The sequence below is a fragment of the Microtus pennsylvanicus genome, chromosome 2 (genome assembly GCF_037038515.1).
Source record: "Microtus pennsylvanicus isolate mMicPen1 chromosome 2, mMicPen1.hap1, whole genome shotgun sequence".
Classification (NCBI taxonomy): Eukaryota; Metazoa; Chordata; class Mammalia; order Rodentia; family Cricetidae; genus Microtus; species Microtus pennsylvanicus.
This window is the reverse complement of record NC_134580.1, coordinates 116,827,780-116,854,790: the sequence shown is the minus strand read 5'-3', so window position 1 is coordinate 116,854,790 and position 27,011 is coordinate 116,827,780. Positions and strand designations below refer to the sequence as shown.

Here is a 27,011-nt window from a genome sequence, read left to right as displayed (position 1 = left end):
TATCTCACAGATTTTTGTCTCATGAGCTCATTGACAATGTACCAATATGCAGATTATAGCCACGTAGACACACTGAGATGATGTAATAGGTGTACGTTAAGCTCAGTGTTCGGCTTGCAAGATAGGACTTACTCTTTTATATAAGTAAATAACTTCTAGTTAGAATGCCATTAGTCCCACTTAGCTTGGTGTAAATTTAATAATCTAGCTCTATCTCAGGTACTTCTCTGATATCACGCTAACCATAAGGGATGGACTGGGTCAGTAATGAGGAATTGCTCTCACTCTTAAAGTCTGTTGGCAGACAACTCTTGTAGGTGTTTCAGTTGCTCATCTTACTGGTCCTGGAGACAGCCTTATGACTAAAGAGCCCACAAGTTTTTCTCCCATGCCTGGAGGTGGAACATCTTATGATCTGTGGGTCAGTCCAATCATTCCTATAAATTCTTTTAAAGGAAAGAAATTAATCAAAGTATTTATGTCATCCTGACACCAATTTTTCAACAGTTTGAACTTGATCCACCTCAGTGTAATTGCCGCCCTTAACCGTTTTACTAAACAGAACTTCTGATCACCAAAATATATTTCCCAAAACTACCACCATATCTAGTATTAGATTGCTTGGAATCATCACCAAGATGGGAAAGAAAGGTTATAGAGGTGATGTTTACTATGCAGTGCAGGGTTCAAAGCCTCCAAATCTAATTGCCAAGGCAAGCATCTAGTTCAGCAAGAATTCTAAAAAATTTTCTTTTATTTTTGTAAAATCCTTCTTATCAGTGTACCAGACACTAAGACAGCTGAGTTTTTGCTGTGGGTACAGCCCTGCACATTTTCAGAAATGAAGCACTTATATTACTCTCTACAGGAGCTAAGCGCAGTATCTGTTCAGCCCTCTAGATGGCTCCACCCTACAAGTCCCCTGCTATTTACTATGTACTCAACCCACCTGGCTTCAAATAGCACAGAATATTTCTCCCCTTTTCATAATTGTATACATAGAATTGTGCCATCATTCTCTGTTCCAGCCTTTTCTTTTACAAGGAGACTGTTTCCGAGACTCATTTGTCCCCTATGCTGGCATCGTTTCCACTCTTACTGCAGCTCACTTCTATTCCGTGAAGATACTGCGATTATTTTTAATCTATTCTGTCACTAGTGGACATTTCGATTGTATCTGATTTCTAGAAATTATCAAGAAAGCTTCAGTGAAAACTTTCCTGCATGGCTGTCGTTATACACAACTCATTACAGTGTTCCCTAGTCTATCTGTTTATTCTTTGCTAGCTGTTTGTGTCTGACCATTTCCTACTTTTTAAAATTAGGTTCCAGATTCTTTCAGACTGGCTAGTGGTTGTTATATACCCCAGACAATACTCACATTGCAAACCCATTTTGCAAATCACCCATCTTTTTCTGTGGATTGACAATTTCCTTCTGGAAATAGAATTTTTCTAATGTTTCCCTCTTGTTTATAAGCTATGTGATCTTGAAGTATTATTCCATTCTCTCTAAGTTGAAGTTTTCCCAACAGGAAAAAGAAATATTTACTCTTTTGTTTTTTGTTTCTTGAGTTTTTATTACATATAGCCTTTGACAAAGACTGAGTAAAGCTCTAAATCAAATTTTTGAATTTTGTATCCACTGTCTCAGAGGGAAGGATAGAAAGCAAAGGAGTGGTGGTGACTGCAAGAGTATGAGTTATACATACAGAATATATAGGATATCCAGAACGAGGGCACCTATACCCTATTACTTCCACTTTCCTATTGTTCAGATAAATGCTTCTCAAGGGCTCATAAGCTGTAGAGTTAGTCTCTTTGTTGGACATATTGGGATGCGGTGGAAGCTTTAAGAGGTAGGGCATACACAGAGGACATTTAGTAATTGAATATGTGTCCTTAAAGGACATTATTGGACTGCAGGATCTTCCATCTTACCTCTTGCCATCTTGAACATAAAATAGCCAATTTGCTGTATTATGTTGGTGATGCTAATTTTTTTCAGCAGCTTGATTATATCTGAAACCAATTAAAATGGAACTATCAGGGCACACGTGTGAAGGATTTTCTTGATTGGATTATTTGCAGGAGACCCAAATTTGGGTCTTTTGAGGCCAGGCGTGTCCCCTTAAACCTGGATCATTTGAGATTAGAAGACCTATTCTAAATCTATGTTATACCTTCTGGTAGCAGTCTAGAAAAAAGAGGGAAAAAAGGCATGGAAGAAGGAAACTTTTGCTTTTTGACTGCTTGCCCTCACTCTTGCTAGCATGTGCATCTATTCACTGCTGAGACCATTCACGGGTATTAGAATCTACTTGTAATTACAAGATAGAGTGTAGACTAAAGACTAGCTCAGATTTCCAGATGACTATTTGCCTTTCCATTGGCAAACAGTCATTATTAGACTAGCAAGGCCATAACATGTAAGCCACTCTAATAAATCACACACACACACACACACACACACACACACACACACACACACACACACACACACACTCTATCAGTTCTGTTCCTCTAGAGAACTCTGACAACTCTGCCTAATGCAGATTGTGGTACCAGAAGTTCTAGAGAAACAGAATGATTTGGATAATTTATTTATGTATCTAGAACAGGTAAAAGAATTATATACTCTCAAAGGAATGTCTGCTAATAAAATTTTGTTCCCATGCAGGGTAGTAATGGGCCTCTTCTACTTCCTGCTCTACAGAAGCCATACCCTGGTAAAGATCTAAACCTGTGACCTAGTGTACTTTTTGATGGACTTGATAAAGATAATTGTTTTTTGTCTTGACCCCAAAATAAACCTCTATACTAGTATTGTTGCTTAACTGGCTACTTTATTGTTTTTGAGATAGACTGTCACTTTGTGGTTCAAACTGGGCTAGAACTCATGACAATTCTGCCTCAGCCTTCACGTGTTGGTTACAGGAATGATCCAAAATGTTCAGAATAAGCTAAATGTGTTTGGTTGAATATGTCTTTCTGTGTGTGATGTATGTATGTGTTCACATGCGCTAGTCTATGTGGCATGAGTAAGAAGCCAGAGGTTGATGTCGGGATGTCTTTCTCAATAACTTCCTTACCTTATTTTTTGAGATAGTGCTTTTCACTTAATCTGTCATGTGCTGTTTTAGGTAGCCTGGCTGTCCAGGAAGCCTATGGGATCTGTTTACCTCTACCTTCTAGTGCTTGTATCATAGATACACAGCTTCATACCTGCTTCTTATGTAGGTGCTGATAATATGACCTCTAACCTTCATAATCAGGGGTTTTAATCACTTAGCTATCCCTCAGTTTCCTAAAGGCTAAAAATGACCTTGGGCCAAAAATAAAATTGTTATGGTGATAAATGTAAAACACTTCCATTGAACTTCACTTTCTGTATCTTATTGCCCTCTAATTGCCTTTCTGATAATGTTATATAGTATTAGTGTTTTCTCATGGATAACTCCAGTGGAGATCATAAAATCGCACAGACATTCTACTGGGACACTGGTTTTACATATCAGCTCCTGTGAAGTTATTTCTCTGTGAACTATTTTCTTTTATACTAAATGGAGTCTATGGATCAGCTTTTTGAGGCACTTTTGAATAATCTTGACTAATGAAATAGCCAATGGCCACATATAGCTATTGAACATCTGAGATATGATTCACCTAAATTAAAAGATGAAATAAGATTAACAAATAGATATAATTTTAAATTCAATGTAGAGTTGATTTATTTTTAACACATATCAAAACAATAATACTTTAGGTATATTATGTTAAGATATTAAATTTAATTTCTATCTTTCTGTGTTTCCTCTACTCTCCTTCCCTCCTTCCCTTTTCCACTTCTTTCCTTTATTCCTTACTCATTATTATTTTTTTTGTGGTGGTGAGGAATGGAGCCCAGGGACTTGTGTACAAAATGTGGCTTGTAGTTTTAGAATAGCTCAAGTCATGACTATGCGTTCACTACTGGCACACTCACTGAGACGGGTTCTGCTTATTCCATTTCATTCAAACCACAAGGAGAAAGAGCAGAAACAGACGAAGATGTAGCTATCCCTTCATGCCCCCATCGACCATGGAGAGGTTTTATTTCCCTACCTCTCTTTGGAGTGCTCAGGCGAAGCAGCGGAAACTCACAGGTCTTATTCTTCTGCTCCTGTCATGGACCTCCTTTGCTTTCTAGTTAAGTTCCCTTCCAAATGCTTCTCTGACTTTATAAAATCTTTAGGCTTATTGTCGCTGAGAAAGGAGAGACTGGGAAACATGATGTGGGCTAAGGTTCAATTTGAGATGCTTGATGCTGGTTGGTATGACTAACAGGAAACCCCTGCTGTTGAGGTACCCACAAGGGAAGACTGGACAGAAGAAATTTTTAAATGGATTTTGCCATTTAAAAATACTAATGCTGTATAGTAATCTTTATAAAGTGCTTGAATGTGTGTCAGGGGTGAGTTAATACTGATTAATAATCAGTCAGTTGACAATAGATTCAATACATTACCTGATCTATCCTAGTAATAAACTGTTTTGTGGCCATTATTATCTCCGTTTTATAAAGTGCTAAGGCTTGACCCCATTTAGCTTAAATTCAGACTCTAATAATCTGACTTTAATGCCTACAAATTTAATAATTTAATTCTGGACTGCCCGAATTAAAACATCTCAATAGAGTACCAGGTCTGTGCTATGCCTTGGTGAATCACAGTTTTCAGTGTCCTGTGGTCACTGCTCCTATTTATTTTTATAATATTTTATTTATTTTACAATACCAACCATAGTTTCCCCTCCCTCCCCTTCTCCCCTCCACTTATCTCCCTCCATTCCTCATTTACACCTCAGAGAGGGTAAGACCTTTTCCATGGGGGAGTCAACAAAGCCTGGCATATCAAGTTGAGGCAGGACCAAGCCCTTTCCCCTGTATCAAGACTGAGCACGGTATCCCACCATAGGGAATGGGCTCTGAAAAGCCACCTCATGCATAAGGGATAACTCCTTGTTCTACAGCCAGGCATCCCCCAAAATGACCCAGTCACACAACTCTTTTCCTGATTCAGAGGGCCTAGTTCAATCCCATGCAGGGTTCCAGCTGTCAGTCCAGGGTCAGTGAACTCCCACTAGCTCCAGTCAGCTACCTCTGTGGGTCTCCCTGTCATGATCTTGACCTCTGCTGCTCATGTCACTCCTCTTTCTCTTTGAATGGATTTCAGGAACTTAGCCCAGTGATTGGCTAGGGATCTCTGCACCTGCTTCCATCAGCTACTGGATGAAGGTTCTGTGATGACAATTAAGGTAGTCATTAGTCTGATTACAGTAGAAAGCCAACTCATGCACCCTCTCCACTATTGCCAGGATTCTTGGCTAGGATCATCTTTGTGGATTCCTGGGTGTTTTGCTAGACCTAGGTTTCTCTCTAACCCCATAATGACTCCCTCTATCAAGATCTCTTTCACTGTTTTCCCTCTCTGTCCCCCAATTCTAACCACCCCATTCCCTCATCTTCTTATCCGTCTTACCTTTTCCCCCCAATGCCCAGTTTACTCAGGAGATGTTATCTATTTTCTATTCCTAGAGCTATCCATGTGTGTCCCTTTTAGGGTCCTCCTTGTTACCTAGCTTCTCTGGGACTGTGGTTTGTAGCTTGGTTAGCTTTTGCTTTACATCTAACACCTGCTTATGAGTGAGTAATACTGTGTTTATCTGTCTGGGTCTGAATTACCTCACTCAGGATAATTTTTTTTCTAGTTCCATTCTACAGATTTCATGATGTCATTCTTTTTTTACAGCTGCATGATAGTCCATTTTCAGAGAAACCACCATACTGATTTCCAAGGTGGCTGTACAAGTTTGCATTCCCACCATTAGTGGAAGAGTGTTCCCCTTACTCCTCATTCTCTCCAGCGTAAGGTGTTTTCAGTGTTTTTGATCTTAGCTGTTCTGACTGGTGTAAGATGGTATTTCAGAGTCATTTTGATTCGCATTGCCCTGATGACTAAGGATGTTGAACAATTCCTTAAATGTCTTTCAGTCATTTAAGATTCTTCTGTTGAGAATTCTATTTAGATCTGTACCCCATTTTTAAACGTAAATTGGATTGTTTGGTATTCTGATGTCTAGTTTCTTGAGGGCTTTATCTATTTTGGAGATCAGCCCTCTATCAGATGTGGGGTTGAACATTCTTTTCTATTCTGGAGGTTGCCATTTTGTCTTATTGACTGTGTTGTTTGCCTTACAGAAGCTTCTTAGTTTCAGGAGCTACCATTTATTAATTGTTGCTCTCAGTGTCTGTGCTACTGGTGTTATATTTAGGAAGTGGTCTCCTGTGCTCATGCATTCAGTGCTACTTCCCAATGTCTCTTCTGCCAGGTTCAGTGTAAAGGAATTTATTTTGAGGTCTTTGATCCATTTGGACTTGGGTTTTGTGCATGGGGATTTTCTCAAAGAACCAACTCTTTGCTTCATTGATTCTTTGTATTGTTCTATTTGTTTCTATTATATTGATTTCAGTTCTCAATTTGATTATTTCATGGCATCTACTTCTCCTGGTTAATTTGCTTCTTTTTCTTCTAATGCTTTCAGATGTGTTGTTAAGTTGCTAGTGTGAGATTTCTCCGAATTCTTTATGTAGGCTCTAAGTGCTCTGAATTTTCCTCTTAAAACTGATTTCATAATGTCCCATAATTTTGGGTATGTTGTGAACTCATTTTCATTGAATTCTAGGAAGTGGAAGTCTTTAATTTCTTTTTTATTTCTTCCTCTACCCAGTGATGGTTCAGTTGAGTTTTATTGAGTTTTCAGATGTTATAACTCAAATGGGCTTAACAGACATCTATGGAATGTTCCATCCAAACACAAACGAATATACCTTCTTCTCAGCAGCTCATGGAACCTTCTCTAAAACTGATCACATACTCAGAAGCAAATCTCAATAGATACAAAAAATTAGAATAATCCTCTGTATCTTATTGAATTACCATGGCTTAAAGTTAGAATGTAATAACAATACAAATTGTAAAAAGTCCACTGTTCTTATTTGTATTCTCCAATAAACAAGAAGCAAAATGACTTTTTAACCCGCTTTCAAATATTTTCCTGTCTTTTTTTAAACCATTTACCTTTGATCTATCTTTATTATTATTTATGCCTTGCCCTGTTCCCCACTCCTCTCCCCCTGCAATGAGAATCCCTCTATGTAGCCTAGATCAGGCTGTAGCCTAGATCAGTAGCTCAACTTCATAATCCCCCGAAATTACTGATGTGACTTACCTCTTGGCTTTCTTGTTCCTTTTGATAACGCGAGTAGAATGAAAATCCTATATAAACTCAACCACATGCCATCTCACTCTGACTAATGTCAGCATCTGGGAATCTTGACGAGCAGTCAACGTTAGAGGAGCACACTGTTCAGAAGCCTCTCTTGGGATAGAAACTGGAGTGGTAGTGACATGGCCTCTTAGTCTCCTCTCCAGACTCAATGGAGCTTTCATTGCTCAAGTGAGTCTAACCATTGAGATGATCAATTTGGACTTCTTCCTCTTCTATTTTTTTTCCATGGTCTTTAAGGGAGATCCAAGTTTTAATTATTTTAAGCAATTGCCTTCAAGAGACTATTGATAATGACTTTCTAGAAATACTCAGACTAATCCCCCTTCTTCTAATGACTGCATATCATGTATTTAGAAGTCGTAGCAGCAAAAAAGTGCTGGATAGACAGTTAAGGTTTTGGAAGCAGTGAACTTTTCCTTGTATTTTCTATAACATTCTATCTACCTGAGAATAAAACCAATCTTAGTAATAAATAGATAAATGTCCCTAGCAAATCCCAACTGAGCAGATTTTAAATGTTTGTGAGACGAGTCCTATTTTTGGTCCTCAGAATAGAATTCATTTCCTCCCCATAATGGAGATGATTGGGGAAACAGATATTTTCCTGCAGACAGGTCCAGATACCCTTTATTACATGGCATAAACACAAAGCACTGATATTTGTTTGAAATATGCCTCCGAAAGCCTCCAAAAGGGAAAAAGTGTGTGGAAATGGCATGAATTAGGACAGGCTATAATATTCTGAATGTACAGTCTGTACTCAGCCTTGCTGTTTTGCAAAAAGCATCTAAAATTTATGCTTTCGGATTTGTCAGTTTGAAATTGTGAGCTGTATGTTAGCCTGGCTCAGTAAAATATTGAAGACACGGCTGTAGATGGGCGAGTGGGGGTGGGAAGGGTAATACATCACAATCGAAAGCATCGTGCAGACTTTATAAATTCTGCAGAGATTTTTATCCCATCTCATTTGTGAATTTCAGGATTTGCATATTATCTCCTCTTTCTTCTCTTAGATATTTATGAAGGACAATAAATTATATTGTTTTTCTCTTACTTTTTGAGGCTCACTGTCAATGAAAAAAACTGTAAAAAGGTAATATTCTTAATAAATATGTGTGGACAAATCACAACACAAAGAAGGAAGGTTAGGATAGAGGTGATGGGGCTCGCTGACTCATAGGTGCCAAGCTGGAAGTTCCCATGTCCCTCTATATCAATGTAATTACAACTCTCTTTATTCTGAAGCTCCAGAGAGGATGCAGTTTTCAGCATCAATATCTACAGCCATTTACAAGGAGACATATCATTAAACACGGGAAAAGGAAATTATTTAGGCCTCATTCAAGTAATTCCTGATGCCATACACTTACAGAACATCAGAAGAATGAGAAAGATGTCCCTAAATGCCGAAACAAGAGACTCCAAATTAAGTCATATTTTAAGTCTTTTTTTTCTTTCAGAGACAAAGCCTCTCTTTGCCAGGGTTTCTACTTCTGTGATAAAACATTGTGGCCAGAGAAAATTTGTGAGGAAAGGGTTTATTTGGCTTATACTTCCACATCACTGTTCATGTGAAGTCAGGACAGGAACTCAAACAGGGTAGAAACCTAGAGACAGAAGCTAATACAGAGGCCATGGAGGAGTTCTGCTTACTGGCTTGTTCAACCTGCTTTCTTATAGAACCAGGACCACTAGCTCAGCAATGACACCACCCTCAGTAATCTGGGTCTTTTAAGGAAAGACCTTAATCCTTTTAAGATTAATTTCAATTAGTAAGACTAATCTTTAAAAATTAAAAAAATAAGATTAAATAAAGAATAACATTAATCTTCTTAATCTTAAAATATTTTCCAGACTTGCCTACAGCTCAAACTTAGGGAGAGATTTTATTAATTGACATTCCCGTCTCTCAGATGAATTTAGCTTATATCAAGTTGGCATTAAACTAGCCAACAAAATGCCCCAGTCTTTGACTGTTTATATTTTCACAAACCCAAACTCAAAGATCTTTAAAGTCCACCTGGGGAGCATGGACCAATATCAGATCCCTCTGTTATAATTTTTTTTCAGTCATAGATGATTACATTAACTCCTTTAGCTATGTCAAAGAACCCTCGAGACATAGCTTTCTATCATTTTGGTATATGAATAATCTGGTTCTGTTCGGTACTGCAAAGAAAGTAAGTGGGAAGTAAGCCATTCCTACAAAGACTTCTTCAAGCCTATCTAATTACCATACTGGTTGCTCACAAAAAATCATGCCATTAGAGTATTACTTTAAGAAGCAATTTTCTTCCTGGCATCCTCCCTCCAGTTCTTAGGATATAACATAAGAATTCACCTACACTAGTTCCTACTATCAGGTGTCATTCACAGACTGCTCTTGATTTTTATCTTGAGACATGGTCTCACAAAAGCTGCCTGGTCTGGTCTCCAACTTGAAATGTTATTTCCATGGTCTCCCAAATAGTTGGAATGGTAGGCATCAGCCTTAAGTCCCAACTAAGAAAAGCTGTGATTTAAACACTGTTGTTCTGCTTCAATACAAGCACGGAACTGTCCCTGTGTCCATGTTGGGTTATAATTGAGACAGAGTGCATGCCACCATGTCAGATGAGAGGACATTTAAAATCTCATCATTTGGGTTTCTACATACGTATCAATCATTTGAACCGCTTTCCCCATATTTTTATCTGGTTGTTTGAAATTGATTTCATCTGCTACTAGGCACTCTGACGCAGATGGGGAGAGAAAAGGGAGAAGGGGAGGATGGGGGGAACTTGGGGAAAAAGGATGATTGGGATAAAGGAAGGTTGGATAGGGGAGCACGGAAGCACAATTCTTAGTTAAGGGAGCCACCTTAGGGTTGGCAAGAGACTTGAACCTAGAGTGGCTCCCAGGAGCCCAAGCTGAGGTCCCCAGTTAGTTACTTAGGCAGCTGAGGATAGGGAACCTGAAATGACCCTATCCTAGAGCAATACTGACGAATATCTTGCATATCACCATAGAACCTTCATCTGGTGATGGATGGAGATAGAGACAGAGACCCACACTGGAGCACTGGACTGAGCTTCCAAGGTCCCAATGAGGAGCAGAAGGAGGGAGAACATGAGCAAAGAAGTCAGGACTACGAGGGGTGCACCCACCCACTGAGACAGTGGAGCTGATCTATTGGGAGCTCACCAAGGCCAGCTGGGCTGTGACTGAAAAAGCATGGGATAAAACCGGACTCTCTGAACATGGCGAACAATGAGGGCTGATGAGAAGGTTTTGATCCTAGTTAATGTGCTGGCTTTGTGGGAGCCTAGCCAGTTTGGATGTTCACCTTCCTAGATATGGACGGAGGTGGGAGGATCTTGGACTTTTCACAGGGCAGGGAACCCTGACTGCTCTTTGGACTGGAGAGGGAGAGGGAGAGGAGTAGGGGGAGGGGGAGAAGGGTGGGAGGAGGGAGAGGGAAATGGGAGGCTGGGAGGAGGCGGAAACTTGTTTTTTTCCCCTTTTCTCAATAAAAAAAAGAAAAAAAAGAAAATAATGATGAAAAAAATCTCTATATACATCTGGCACAACACTCTTTGAGGCAATATCATGTGGGCATCACCCTGGGAATGATGACAGCCTAATGAAGGAACATAAGCATTTTCCTCAAGCAATTGATTATGAAATTGATATGCAGCTATAAGGGGAAAGAGTCGAAGCTAGCGAATACGTCCAGAATTCCTACTGTGAATGAGGCACCTTAAAAACCTGTTAGTCTCAAAGCAAGTATTCACAGTCTGTTGTGTTCTCCATAGAATATTAATATCATGCTTAATAAGTGGATATGTTCTTAACCTTCTCAACATGGGTGCTAGTGACAATAATCTACTATGCATGGTAATAAAAGTCATTATAAATCAAAACTCTGCTCATTCACAGTATGTTAAGGGGAAAAATTGCATGCTTGGGCAGAAACTTCCCATGGTTTGGAGTTAGAAAGATGGAATAGAAGTATCTAATATGAAAGAAGGGCTAGAAGAAAACAGCCATATGGATTTGGATTTGCCTCTGGATTCCTAACCATTTTAGTTTCTTGACTTTCAGCCATTTACAAATGTATGCTTCCTCTTAATATATGAGCGATGATAGAAAAGGGGCCTGTCTTTGCATGACACACTGAAAGACTTATTCCATCTTAGACGCATACATTATTATGAAACTGCTGACATTTTTATTTTTGTTTTGTCAATTTCTCAGGGTCTGGTGATTTGAATAAGTAAGATCCCTCATAGTCTCAAGCATTTTGAATCCTAGCTGTTGGTGTTTGGGGAGGTTTGGGAGGTTTCTGGAAGAAGTATATCACTGGGGTAGGGCTTTGAGAGTATGGAACTTCTAGGTCACTATCTCTGCTTTATGCTGTTAGTTCATGTGATTTCTTAACTTTCTGCTCCTGCCACCATGCCTGCCCACCATGATGGACTCTATCTCTTTGGAATGATAAGCTGAAATAAATTCTTTTTCCCCATAAATCATCATTGTCCCAGGTTCCTCATTACAGCAACATAAAATTATCTAATATAATGGTTTTGGTACAGTTGATATACCTGAAGAGTTCATTGTAAGGAGTTTATATGGTTCTATGTTGTACTGGTATTTTTCAAACTATTCAGTGCTAGTAGCACAACTCCCGTGCTCCGTGATGTTGGTGGATCCAAATCCTTTGCTTCTGTTCTCTTTGCTTCTGGCCTCCTTCTTAGGCCCCTCTCGCCCATATGTCATATGGATCTAATTGTTGTGAAAGAAAAGTATAGTAAAATTAATCTGAGAAGCTTTGGTAGTATCTAACATCATGAGTCAGAAACTTCATTTCTGGGATGCATATTTCCAAAACTAATGAATAGATAGTTCTACCTAAGGTGACATGTACCAGTATTCAGAGCGACATACCTAAATGACCATCCAGAGAGCATTGAATGCATATAACCACAATGAGATGCCATGTGTCTACAAGAATGAGCACAATGTGTAGGTATACGCAACAACATAGGTAGACCTCACAAACAAAAAATTGAGTAAAGGAGTCAGCTATAATTGAGTACACATTAGATGCAAACTTCAATAAAAAGAAAAACAAAAATATATTGTTAAATTTCAGGGTAATGGTTCCCTTTGGGGGAGATGGTAATTTGGAAGTCACACACACACGGACGGACACACACACACACACACACACACACACACACACACACCACACAAAGTCAAGTCAGAAGTATAAATATGTTGAAATAACCCTTTCCCATGCCAGATCACCATAATAAAAAAAAAGCTGCTTTTGTTTTTGCTAACCTCTATTCCAATTTCAATGTGAGTTATAGAAAATGCCCTGATTTCTCTCTGTTCTATGTTCTCATAGTGTCTCCTCCAAAACACTGGGTCACTCATATCATGATGAGTATGATTAATCATATTCTAGGTTGATTATTGTACCTTTCTCTACATGGCAGGGGAAATTCTGGTAAGTACAGAATCCATGGATCTAGCTCATCCTCAAAAAATTTGCTTGAGTAAGCAAGAGGCAGAAGAAAAGGAATTTAACATGGGCTGACATTGTGCATAGGTTTTACAAAGGGCTTCATCTAAGCTAGAGTTCAAATGCTGTTTAGGAAATGTATCAATACAGGGAGTAGGGAAAATGAGTGCTAACGGATGGAATACTGCATGCTGTGTCCATGTAAGTCTCATTTGGCTTTCATAATAACCCTATTATAATCAACACAAGACTCTTATCTCACTACTCTTTAATATTTAGCTAACCTAAGTAATATGTTCAAAACTCCAGTAAGTGAGTGACCAATATTTGAAGCTAATGCTTTAGTCTCTTTGCATGGTTTATTTTATAAAGATAAAAGAGTCTATTGGAACATCTAGCTGTATTCTCCTAAGTCAATGAACAATCATACTACTTAATGCATCATTTTTACCCTGGTAGATCTTTCAGATGGAAGCCTTTTGTTCCAGTGAATGAACAGTAGGATATTTTTGTTTTGTTTCTCTCATAGGCTGATATTTCTTTACAGGCTTAACCCACTTGGCCATATAAATATCAGGCAATTATTAAGGCTTTAAAACAGTCTTACCCATAGCTGAAAGGAAAAGTTTTGATAAAACAATCCAAGTGAAGTTCAAACCCCAAATCAGGAACTAGCAGTGCGAAAAGGGTTTAAGTGTGAATCAGAGAGAGTAGTGGCTCGTCATACATAGACAAAGATGACCCTTCGGCACTACTGCGACGCTCTGGTGCCCACTGTGCTCTCAAAGATGAGCCTCATAGTGTTTCCAAGTGCCTAGATATTTATGAGCACAGAGAATGACTAAAACTCATAGCTCTTTAGTTTCCAGAAAACCTGAAAGGTCCATGCTGAAGTTTTGTGTTACATGTAAACTCACAGAATTATGAAGCTGAGAATGAAAATGCACAAAACAAATACAACTCAAAGTGATTTTATTTAACTGTCTTCTCCTAGGCTTACTTCCCACAGCAATTCATTAGTTAGCTTGTGTTGTCTAACCAACCACTTTAAATGGAGTAGCCCAAAATAATAAGTTTGCATATTTTTAGATAGATCGTTAAGGTTCGGGTTCTGTTCAGAACTGGGTTGAGGGTTTGTGTATGAATTTTGGTCAGCTGCTGGGTCCACAGAGATGAATTGATCTAGGATGGTCTTGTTTGAATAGTTTGTTCTCTGGAATTACCTTTGAGTTTCCTGGGCTTGACACCACAGAGAGTATGAAGGCTGTTGTTTCCAGTGCTTTCTTTTGGCAATTCAAGTTGCAAGCCCAGACCAAGTTCAAGGAAGAGGGAATAAATTTTGCCACATGATTGAATGGGCAGAAAGTCCACATTTTCTGAGATAAGAATGTAAAGAGACAAGGACCTAGGGGAATATTTTAATGAAATCTCTAGAGTCGTGAAATGCAGGTGTTGCTCTATCTTTACTAGGACCACTAGGGCAAAGGTAAGGTCAGTTCAGTGTCCCAATCTGCAGTCATAGGCTCTCCATTGCTCTTGCCTGTCCCCTCTGGGTGGTAACTGAGGGTCTCTCCTGAAAGGCTGGCAATTTCACACAGTATTGGTGGTGTGTAATCAGGATTGCGCATGATTTTTGTTTCCTTTTATATTACTTGTTTTTATAGTTAATGTTAAAGAAAAGGACAACTTTTAGTAGGCTATAAGAAGATTTATATGTTTAAAATAAAGGGATATGTTTAATGGTTTATTGTTGAAAATTAGGGGTGTATGTCAAGGTAAGTCTTTTAGAAGCCCAGCTGTCAGGGCATACTTTTTATCCTATTGAGAGAAGGATATAGCAGGTGGCATTGACTCAAGGAATTTGAAATAGGGTAGAACGTAGTATCTGACTCTCACTTCACTACCAGAGTCAGATTCTAATTGGAAGAGGTTCTCTGAGAAGAAGGATGACTTGGACCACCTGGTATTTCTTTACAATTATGCACAAATGGTTTGCCTATTGTTTTCGAATTCTCTGTGGCAGTTTAACCTGGTGAAACAAGATGGACTCCAGTCACTATCAGATGCCACTGCAGATTTAAATATTTTGTGATATGCTGTTTTCAACTGCTGACAGATTCTATGTTATATTGTGGACCAGGGAAGCTCATCTGTTGTTGCCCAGTACCCAACTCTGCTTACAGAAGATGCTGCCAATGTCTCTGGGGGAAAGTTCCTGTATCCTGAAGTGTTTGGTACCTCAAACTCCTGGTTCTTTCTGCCCCATGGCTTTCTGTGGCTGTGGGAGATGGCTTGGTATCCAAAGACAGGCTGCCAGACTAATAATTTGGCATCCCAAAGAAAAGTTCTCATCCAAAGTGAAGTAGAAACTGACAAAAAAAAAAGCTTTAAATTTCTCAGCTCATAATAGCACAATTCCAAGGTGTTACAAGCTTCCTTCTAGCATCTCTAGTGCCTGGAAACCTGTACATTAATCATCCTCTTTCTTTTATTTGAGTCTGAGATAAAACTCCAGTTCTTGTAGCAGGTTTCTGGTTGATCTCCCTTATTGGTTTTTTCTTTGTTGCCTGTAGTTAACGCCGGCATTTCTCCACCATACATTTGTCCGTGTCTGTTCTGCTTTACACTTTCCTGTTTGCTGGTTTTATTTTCACATTAAACTTGAAGCATCATAATCTAAAGATGGGGTGCTGGAGAGATGGGTCAGTGATTAAGAAGATCAGATGCTATCCAGAGAACCTGGGTTTAATTCACAGCACCCACATGTCAGTTCACCAGAATTCAAGCTCCAGGTGATGCCATGCCTTCATCAGTCATGTGATTCCACATCAATCATGTATGTGGTCCACAGATAAAAGAGTAAGAAAAACATTCATACACACACACACACACACACACACACACACAAATTATAAATTATTTTTAAGAAAGAGTGTGAAACTATAATTTTCATTGTAGTCATATATATGAGAGGACCAGGGTACATAGTCCAAAATTCAAAGCTGTTTTTTTAAATAAATATGCACAAAGATTAAAATGTTTTATATCTGCAGTATCTAATATGGTTGGCAATAGCCACATTTAGTTATTAAAAATTAAAATGCAGCTAGAGTGATTGAGATGTAGAATTACTAATTTAAATTCCAATTTATAGTTTATAAATTATATTTAAGTAGCTACATGTGGCTACCACCTTAGATAGTCTTCGCTGTATTCTGGCTTTGTTTTGTTATAATTTTACATGTTTAATACACAATTTTCTAATTGGCAAAATTACAATAGATTAGTTTTTTTATTGTTTTTCGAGGAGGATCTTTTATAGAAAGTTCAAATATAGAATCAAATAAATCTATAATAAAGTCCTAAACTGATTAAATAATAATCACAGAATAAAAAAAGATCACATTTTCAACAGATATAAAGATACTCTTTAGGCATCTAATTATTAAGAAGGTAAGGTGCTTGAGCTATAAAAAAAATAGACCAACTGAAAGAATGCAAGTCTAGACACGGGTGTTATGAGCACTTGGGTCTTTGCTACATAGTCATTCGGAACAAGGCAAACATAAATGGAGTTAGGACTGCTGTGGCATGCCTAAGGGAAAAAAAACACCCGCTTTCAATGTCTTCATAATGAACGTGGGTGTTTTGATAGATAAGTAGAAATAACATATAAAGAATTAAAAAGAAGGTGGTGTTTTTTGTTATAAGTTGGGGAAAATGTCTTTAATTGAATAATATACAAACAGCTAGTATCAAAATGGGTAAGTGCAAAAGCACTTGGAGCTGGGGCGATAAACAATAGCTATATTTTTAATTATAGTGATAGCAGTTTAAAATATTTAGAAATGTGAAGTTACTCACTAACAATAAAAAAGATAGCTTTTGATCTGGCCAAAGGTCTCATGCTCAGATTTCTCCTGAGCATCAGGACAAATTGTGCTTCTGTGAATAGGTTTCCCTGTCTTGTCTTTCTCAGCACTGTACATTGTCATGCTTGTTCCATTCGGATGGTCTCAGGGAAGGCGTTTTCTTCTTTGCTCTCAGATATCATTGGTTGATGATGAGACTGGACGTGTTTTTATACAGTGAGTCGGTAATCTGTTCCTATCCAGCTCATCTCATTCTCCTCTGCAAATCTGCTGTTTCGGTTCCCTTTTGATGTGCAGCAAGTTATCATGAAATCTCTTCTTTTCATAAGACTGGAATCTAACATCATATTTCATCCTCCTTAACTGACTACTCTCCAAGGCCGGTTTATCACCAGCCTAAGGCCTGTTGTAGATGTCTTCACCTTATCTTTGACTCCTCTAAGGCTTTGTTGCTTCTGGTTCCCTTTCCTTACCTCTTAGTGGAATCGCTTTGAGTTTCTCTCCATTTAATTTGATGGTGGCTGTCGGCTTGCTGTATATTGCTTTTATTATATTTAGATATGTACCTTGTATCACTGACCTCTCCAAGACCTTTATTATGAAGGGGTGTTGGATTCTGTTGAATGTTTTTCAGCATCTAATGAGATGATCATATGGTTCTTTTTTTTTTCAATTTCTTATATGGTGGATTACATTGATATATTTTTGTATGTTGAACCATCCCTGTATCTCTGGGATAAAGCCAACTTTATCATGGTAGATGATTTTTTTTATGTGTTCTTGGATTTGGTTTGCCAGTATGTTATTGAGTATTTTTCCATCTATGTTTATGAGGGATATTGGTTTGTAATTCTCTTTCTTGGTGTTCACCTGGTCTTGATTTAATTTTGCTTTGTGGTACCTATCCAGAAAATTGTCCATTTCTTTTAAATTTTCCAGTTTTGTGGCATACAGGTTTTTGTAGTCTGAGTTAATGATTCTCTGGATTTCCTTGGTGATATATGGGACCTCCTGACACTGAGAAGCTTCTGTAAACAAAGGACACAGTCAATAAGACAGAAATGCAGCCTATTGAATGGGAGAAGATCTTCACCAACCCCGCATCAGATAGAGGATTGATCTTCAAAATATATAAAGAACTCAAGAAATTAGAAATCAAATTTCCAAATAATCCAAGTAAAAATGGGGTACGGATCTAAACAGAGAATCCTCAACAGAAGAATCACAAATAGCCAAAAGACACTTAAAGAAATGTTCTACACCCTTAGTCATCAGGGTAATGCAAATCAAAATGAGTCTGAGATACTTTCTTACACCAGTTAGAATGGCTAAGATCAAAAATACCAAGGATAGCTTATGCTGGAAAGGATGTGGAGTCAAGGGAACACTCCTGCATTGCTGGTGGGAATGTAGACTTGTACAACCATTCTGGAAATCAGGATGTCGGTTTCTCAGAAAATTGGGAATCAATCTACCTCAAGACTTAGCGATCCTTGGGCATATACCCACAGGATGTTCAATCATACCACAAGGGCACTTGCTCAACTAAGTTCATAGCAGCATTATTTGTAATAGCCAGAACCTGGAGACAACCTAGATGCCCCTCAACCAAAGAATGGCTAAAGAAAATGTGGTACATTTACACCATGGAGTACTACTCAGTGGAAAAAAAAAACAAACAAAAAAACAAAACAACAACAACAAAAAACCAATAAAATCTTGAAATTTCATGCAAATGGATGGAACTAAAAAAAAAAAAACATCCTGAGTGAGTTAACCCAGACCCAGAAAGATGAACATGGCACGTGCTCACTTTTAAGTGGATACTAGCTGTAAAACAAAGGATAATGATCCTATAGTCCACGACCCTAGAGAAGCGAAGTAACAAGGTGAACCCTAAGAGAAACATATATAAATCCCACCCTGGGAATGAAGGGGAAATAGACAAGATCTCTTGACAAATTTGAGAGCATGGGGAGGCAGAAGGGAGGGTGAAAGGAAAAGAGGAGGGAAGAAGGGGAAAGGGGCGAAGAACTTGAAACGAGATAGTCGAGATGGGAGAAGGACATCGATGAGAGCTAATGGGAGTTCACTAGCTCCAGCCAGAGAGGGAAGGGACCAACAGAAGTCCAAACTAGTCCCTCTGAATGTGGGTGACAGTTGTATGGCTGGGGCAGATTGTGGGACCCCTGACAGTGGCACCAGGATTTGTCCCTGCAGCTTGTCCTGGCTTTTTGGAATCCATTCTCTTTAATGGATATTTTGCTCAGCCTAGATATAGTAGGGGAGAGCCTTTGTCCTTCTTGGGAGCAATGTGCCTTGCCCACTCTGGGGAGCAGATGGGGGGATGGGATGGGGTGGAGAGGAATGTGGAGGAAATGGGAGGAGGAAAGTGGGTGGGAACTGAGTTTGGTATGTAAAAATGAAAAAAAGGATTTTTTTCTTTTTAAAGAATAAAATAATATAATTATATCACTTAAATTTTTTTAACCAAAGGAACTGACAAGTTGCTTTTTCGTGTTTGTATCTAGGAAATATTTTCATTTTCCTGCAAATAGGTTTTTTTTTTTTCCTATGCAAAGAAGCCTGGGTTGGCATTTGTGGTCTTTCAGAGTTAGGAGGGCTCTTCTGTCTTCTAGACTTTCTATGGAGACACTAGGAAGTCAACTGATATTCTAACTTTTGGTTTTCTCTTGCAGCTTTTAGTCCCCTTTCTTTTGTTCTGTATTTTATAACATGTCAAGAGATTTCTTTTGTAGTCCTGTTTGATATTTTGTATGCTTCTTATGCCTATATGGATGTCTTTCTTTGATCTGCAGAAATTTTCTTCTATGATCTTGTTGAATGACAATTTCTAGTCTATGGCATTTACCTGGGCTTCTTCTTCTATAATGCCTAAATTTCACACATCAGCTCTTTTCATGTTGTCCCAAGAGAGCATGCAGAAATGAATCCTTGCTGGGTTGGTCGAGGCTGGTGCTAAAGCTTTGTTTTATGCTAAGCCTGGGGGCATGGACTGGCACGGGCAGGTGAGGTTCTGGGGAATGCTCCATGCAGGGATGGTAACCGAGAGGCATGTCCTCAGCTGAGCCTTTTGGGAGTGGCAGAAGGACATGGCAGATAGGGGTGAGGGTCTTACCTGTTTGAGTTGGTACACAACTATATGACCGCAGGGAAGCCTGGTAGTGTGGGCATAGTGCTGGTTAGCAAGGTTCTGGGGGAATTCACCATTCTGTGCCAGTGCACAGTCTATGTGACCTAAGTAAGGTCTAAGAGATTGGCCATGGGCGAGGGTGGGCACGATTCTGAAATTTGTACTTTCTATAGTAGCCTTTCAGTTTACGAAAGGAAGCTAGATGTAGGCTGGGTGTCACCTCCAAGACAAGTTCACTTCATGGAAGAGCAGTCCTTCCTGCTCACGCAAGGGTAAATTGCTTCTACCCTTTCAAACCCACAGAAACAACAGGCATAGAAATGCTTGCTCATGAGCAAAACTGATGTCAGAAGTATACATTTGGAATTAAGACCGAGCACAGGGAGAAAAATAAACAGCCTTAATCAAGGTTCAACCATTAAAAAATCGCATCAGAAATTTTGACAGTTTCCAAGGAATTTAGCACACTAGTAATTTTGTGTTCAATTTGCTTGAGAGGATCGGCTTTGTGAATTGCAGTGTGCTGCATGGTTTGGAATGTGAAAGACACAGTCAATTGTTTTCATTTTCCTGTATCTGGAACTTAGAATCTTAAAGACTGAAAATGTCGATGGAGACAAAGTAGTGCTATACCGGGACCACTCTAGTGGCCACTTAGACCTGATTCACCTTCCAGTATGTGCCAGTTTCAAACACCATCATCCTTTCTTAGTGTAATTGATGACTATTTGTCACCATTGATGGAAGAGCGAAACACTTTTTAGGAAGTCATGTATAAGCCACAAAATCACTACTTTTGTAACTACCTCTATTTTCCTCCTTGAATTCTGTAGATGGAATGAAACATTTGCCCCAACATTAGACACTCCCAAAACACGTTCAGAGTCAGCATACCGAGAAAAAAAATCAATTTTCATCTCAGATACTTGCAAGAACTCTGTATTTATGTTAAAACTAGTTAAATTTGCTGTCTTTCTCGACAAATCGACATATCTGTTCTCCTTTTTATTTTCCTCCATGATTCCTTCTGAGCTATTGTCAACACTGTGGTCCTCCTTTTACAGCACTTTGTTTTTAAAGAGAGAGCCACCTTTATAGAGAGGCCCACACTGCAGGGGCTACAGGCCAGAGTGTCTGTTCTTTAGAAGTGCTGGAAATCATTCCGTCTTTTTCAAGAAAATCACTCACGGGGTCTTCACAGAGGGATCACAGTTCAAAGCAGGTTCCTTCTCTCTATGCTCCCTGAGTTGCGTTTTGAAATGCTCATGTTTGTGCATTCATATTCATTAGGAGTCAAAGCTGTCTGCTATCCTGGTTGATTTCCCCTTGCAGACAACATCAGAGATTTCTATGGTATTGCCTGTGGTGGGCAGTGAGAAATCTCTAACTCAACTCACTCAACCTGCTACTTTGCCTCACTGGGTAAATGATTCAGAATAGTTAATAGGGCATCGAAATCTCCACAGACAGAAATGCTAATGCCTTTGCCAAATAACTACGATTATCAGCTCAATCTTTAGTGTTTGGAATCTGACATAAATCCTCTGAATGTATTAAAGTCCATTGCGGTACCTGCTGGAGAGGCTTGTTATGTTGACCTTGTGCAAATCCTTCCCTGACAGCAATTCAATAGAAAGATGGGTGCCCAATCTGTATTCATATAAAGAAGAGAATGATGTAGCTGTGTAAATTACTTACATGTACCATCAAAGCAGGATTCCAGCTCCTGTGTATCAGCTGTTTTCCAGTGAGACCCCGGAGAAGGAGAATACTGTACCAATATCAGAGATAACGGTATCTCAACAGCCACTACCTGCTGCGCTGTAGGGTCTAAAAGTATCAAAGATCTTTGTGTTGTGTTCATTCTGACAAAGTTTTATTCTCACAGACTGAAATTTTGGAATAGTATGTGCACTATATCATGTCTAAAATTCTTTTTTAAAGGTAATCTGGATATAGGACCATATTGAGTGAAATCAATAAGGACTTCTTAGTGGGATTAATTAACCAAGCTGAAATCTGCATAAAGCATAAAGGTAAATGAGTATCACAGAATATCTAAATACCCATTCTCTTCCACATAGAAGAAGAAACTTGTCAAGACCTAACAACTTAATAATAATAATCATATTTTAGAAATGGGTTGGATATAATTAAAATGTTTCTCTTCTTTTTTATTTTAAGTAATATAGTTGCTAAAAGTATTAAAATTACATTTGTGACCCATATTGCATTTCTACTGTGTATGGAGCTCTAGAGTGGAAGGTTGGTGCCTACTCTGCCTCGTGAATCAATTCTGTCTTGCAGGTACTTTTGTAAGCACATTTTTATGTGAACACAACCACACCCATTTGTCTGCATGCTATCCATGGCTGCTTTTGTTAATCATTGAATTTTTACTACCTGTTTTTGTATTCTTTATACTTGGCTGCAAATTGCAATCATCATTTATTTCTTTTTCATTCACTTCCCCTTGCAAAGCCTTTATCTCTGCCATTACTGCATGAGTGTAATTTGTTCTTCAAGCAATAGCTGGGATTAAGTAATATTTTAAAAATTAGATTAAATCATGGTATTTCTCAAACAAAACCTCCTAAGGCCTAACCAATTTGAATTAAAATAACATGTTCACATGAAGGCTCACAAGACTTTGTATGACCCAGACTTTTATGTTATCTGCAGTCATCCTTCCTAGCATCCTCCAACTGTGAACATCATTCCAGATGTACTGGACATCTCACTGCTCTTTGGATACAGAAAGCTAACCTCTCCCTTAGGGACTTTGTGTTAAGAAAGTTGGAATATACTTCCATTGGAATATACTTTAGAACTTTTCATGTCTTTTCTGCCTCACTTTATTTCTGAAAAATATTCATTTCTTTAAGTGGGTTTTTTGTTTTTTTATTACCTAAAATTGTCTCCTACTTTCTAACAACAAACAATGCTCTTTAACCCTGCTTTGTTTTTTTCATATTTGACCATTAGTTATTGAGCTTGATATTTAAGCAAGTTCTATTTATTATGTAATTCTTTGTTTACATTGTTTTCTATAGTTCTAAAAGAAAAGAGAGTGTATATTGTTGGCTGAGACTGCTCGTTTATTCCCAGGCACCCTGACACAAAAATAACACAGAAACTATATTAACTACCACACTATTTGTCCAATCGCTTTAGCATGTTTCTAGATAGCTCTTATATCTTGAACTAACCCATTTCTATTTATCTGTCTATCACCTTGAGACTATTGCCTACTGGCAAATTTCTGGCATGTTCTTCTCCTTTGGCAGCTACATGATGTATCTTTGACTCTGCTTCCTCTCCTCTCTCTCTCTCTCTCTCTCTCTCTCTCTCTCTCTCTCTCTCTCTCTCTCCCTCTCCCTCTCTCTCTCCCACGCATCTTCCAGCCTGGCTATATTCTGCCTTGTCATAGACCAGAGCAGCTTTATTCATTAGCCAATAGAAGCAATACATATACAGAAGGACACCCCACATCAGTAGGTGAAGAAGGGACTGTGGTGGGCTATACTGATTTGTGTAAGTGATAAAATCAAATTATGAATTTCTAAGAATTTTGAGAGTTTGTTGAAAAATATGGACAGTATAAAAACTTAAGTAATACCATCTAATAAGTACAGGTATCATACTAAAAACAAGGGTAACGCCCAGTTTTTATTCATGATAATTGCTTTATGATACTTTGCACGTATCATATTACTCACGTTCTTTGTGCCATCTCTAGTAATAGTATGTATCTTTAAGGTAGAAATTCTACATAATGGTGTATGACAGCAAATATTTAATCAGTTTCGAGTTCATTTATTTGATGGTAATGGTGGATGTGAATGTAATATTATTTATACAGAGCATGAATATCATGGAAGTTAGTAAATTTTACATTAAACTATGCTACTACTCAAACAATAAAACCTCTACCTATTTGAATAAAAAGAACAAGTCCACACCATGACTATTTCTTTTCTTTGTTTTCCTTTCTTTTCTTTTCTTTTCTTTCTTTTTTTGAGGGCTGTAGAATGTGGTGTTGGCAGAGGCTTTAACTCGCTAGCAGTATATCATTGCACCAATAAAGTGCAGACATACTTCTTAAAAGATTTGAAGCGATTTGGAAACCTAAGTCATGGAGTATGTGTGTATGCATACATATGAACATTCTTTGGTCAAAGAAATTGCATAAGCAAATAAATGAGAAATGAGACCTTTAAAATGAATTCAGGGACAGATAACACAACCATTTGTAGTTCAGACAGATAGAAGGAGATGAGAATGATTTTTGCAGACCAGTAATGGGATTTTAGCAAAGCTCTGGGTATCTGGGCAAATTAATGCATATGGGCCCACATCTGTCCTACTGGCACCACGATCCCTGAATTGGCTCACGGTAGCCCAGCTGCCTCTTTTTCTCTTCATTCTCTGATGAATGTTTGTATACCTCCTGCAGGTCTTTATGCCTTACTAATGAGCACCTAGTCCCAGAGTTGAGCAATTACTTGTAGTTTCCACCTTTCTAGCTCATCAGTATGTGTTCTTCATGCCTACCAATTCATGCAGAAATTTTAGATATTATGCTATATTGTTATTCTAGACTTCAAGAATGAAGCCCCAGGCTGTGCTGTGTTTCATTCAAAGCATGCAATTCACCTGTGTTAGCTCGCAGTTGCTTGAAACGGAGGGATGGAAGAGTGAAGAAACTCTTAGTATAGTCAGCTCTGCATAGCCAGCATGGAATCTTCAGATCTTCCTTCACAGAGAGAAGCAGCAAAGACTTCCTTTTTGAAGGGCCATTTGCAGAGAATGCAAAGCCAACTATCTTAATTTTTAAAAAAATGAAAGCATGCTCATTAGAAAAGATGTATAGATCAAAGTAAGTGCATGAAAAGGTTTTCCCCGACCTATGACAGTGAAATGTGGACTAAAACAACTAGATGCTACTAAATCCTAATAGAATGGCCTAAATCCGGAAAACCGAGAACAGATTATGCTGGTTAAGAGTTAGAATACTGCCAAGTCAGCCATGGTAGCAACACAAATTGGAGCAGCCCCCTTGGAAGTCAAGCAGGCTGTTACAGAGCAGAGCCTCCTCTTTGCATAAAATCCAGCAGAAGTGGTATTGTTTTGAATGTTGCAGAATGTTATGTCTATCCAGAAACCTCCCCAGTGATGCTCACATCAGCTTCAATGACATTTATCTTAATTGGGAAGCAAGCAAGGTACCCTTCCATAGGTGAATGGATAAATAAAATATGCTACATCCAGAACATGAAACGTTGCTTAGAGAAAATGAGATACGAGCTGTGAAAAACCATAAAGGAAACATGAATGAAAATAACCAAGCTAAAGAGGATGACCTATAAAGTGTAAAGGTCACACATTGCATCATTCTGACTATGACATTCCGAAAAGGCAAACTATGAAGAGAGTAACCAGATTAGTTGTCACAAGGGGATTTGAGAGGAAGAAAAGTCAGGGTTGCGAAGGAGTTTGAGGGTTGTCGAATTCTTTATGAGTCTATAATGGTGAGTATACATCATTGCAATTTTGTACAAACCCATAAGATATATGACAAGAGTGTTCTCTAGAATAAACTATAGCTTTTTGTGATAATGATATTTCAGAGTCTATTTCTCTGGCAACAAGTGTACCATGCATTTTATAAAATTTCGTGTGGGAGGGGATTGTTTTCTTTCTTCCCATTTTGAGATTTTTCCATTTATTTTGCTAAATTAGATTTGTTCTTGGAGAATTTCATGCATCTATGTAATTCATTCTAATTACTTGTACTATAATCTCTCATCTCACTCTTGTCCCCAACAAGCTCCCCCCTTCAAACAAATCCATTTCCCACATTGTTTCCATTCTGACTTTGAAAACACAAGAATGTTTTCAATGTGAGGGAAAAGACTGGGACAGTGTCCTTTGTTCTGTTCAACTTTTTCAATAAAATTAGAATAACTCAGAAGACTAAAGTGTGTATACATTCTCTATGTACACACACACACACACGCACACACACTTATGTGACATGGGAAAGACCTTGCCTTGGGCACAACTTGATCTAAATGTTAGATGACAGCACCAATAACAGTTTTCATGCTCTATAGGACTCTTCCTTTCTCTATTTTAAGACACTTAACACCCATCACAGACCCAGATGTCTCTGACAGCTCCAGACTGTATATTTTTTTGCACTACAGATACTATAGTGTGAGAAATTTCTCTAATAAAAACCTTAAGGTTTGTTTATAGTAACCAATATTTAAACACATTTTTTAACTTGCTACTTACTATACAATTGACCAATAGCAACTCAATCATTCTCCATATCTTCTCTGTGAGAAGTAATCTTGGACCACTGTTGTTCTAGAGGTAACAGAACCAAGGTGGGGAAAAGTTAAATAGTGTCCAAAGTCACCTATCTAGAAGGTAGCAGTATGGTGAGTTGAAACAAGATAGCTATTCCTTAAGTGTGGACTAAGAGATACATAGTCTCCTACATGACCTACCACATCATATAATCTTCCAGTAGTCTTTTATATATCACTGGCTCTGATTGGTCCACTTGCCCCAAGCCCCAAAGCCATCCCAAGGCCACTAGTCACTCAGGCTTGAAGTGTTTCCCCCCTTTTATAGTGTATAGACTGAAAATGAGGAAGGCCAGCCCTTCTGAAATCTGTTACTTAAGGACATAGAGTAGAAAGCTGCAGTATTCATCAGAGAGAAATCAGAAGCCAATGGGCTTAAGGATTTTGGCCTGAGTAGGATAGAACTCCTCTTACCTTCCAACCCTTGACACAGCAAATTCCTGGAAGTTTTCTATGTTGGGGAGAGTTGCTTCCTTGGAGGAGCAGAAGAGGTGGACTCCTCTCTGAGCCCGTTGAGGTAAGAAACCACATTGTGTACTTAGGAATACATTTATCCATTTGTAAGAACTGGCTGACTTCTGATCAGTCTATGTGTTCTGCCCCTTTCTCAGAACTTTCAGGCAAAGCATTTGAGAACTCAGGTATTTGTGCTAAATTCTGAGGGATGTGTGGCAATAAAATACAAGCAAAGAGGCCTCTATTAGAGATGAGAGAGGCACATCTTCATCAAATGTGACTCCCCTAGGGGATAGGAAATGACCCTGCTGTCTA

The 27,011-nt window shown here is 38.5% G+C and overlaps 2 long non-coding RNA genes across 2 annotated transcripts in view; both read right to left on the bottom strand.

The window, feature by feature from the left end:
- The window catches only part of LOC142845084 (uncharacterized), a 63,325-nt gene extending 38,758 nt beyond the window's left edge, over positions 1-24,567 (bottom strand). Inside the window, exons 1-2 of the long non-coding RNA XR_012909803.1 lie at positions 24,520-24,567; positions 11,912-12,092 (exon numbers count right to left, since the gene is read on the bottom strand). This is a non-coding gene — a long non-coding RNA (uncharacterized LOC142845084). The remainder of the gene's footprint in view (positions 1-11,911; positions 12,093-24,519) is intronic.
- Positions 24,568-24,608: 41 nt separating this feature from the next.
- LOC142845083 (uncharacterized) lies at positions 24,609-26,753 on the bottom strand. The gene is made up of 3 exons (XR_012909802.1): positions 26,655-26,753; positions 26,164-26,238; positions 24,609-24,688 (listed from the first exon to the last, which is right to left on the bottom strand). It is a non-coding gene; the product is annotated as an uncharacterized LOC142845083 (long non-coding RNA).
- Positions 26,754-27,011: the final 258 nt, after the last annotated feature.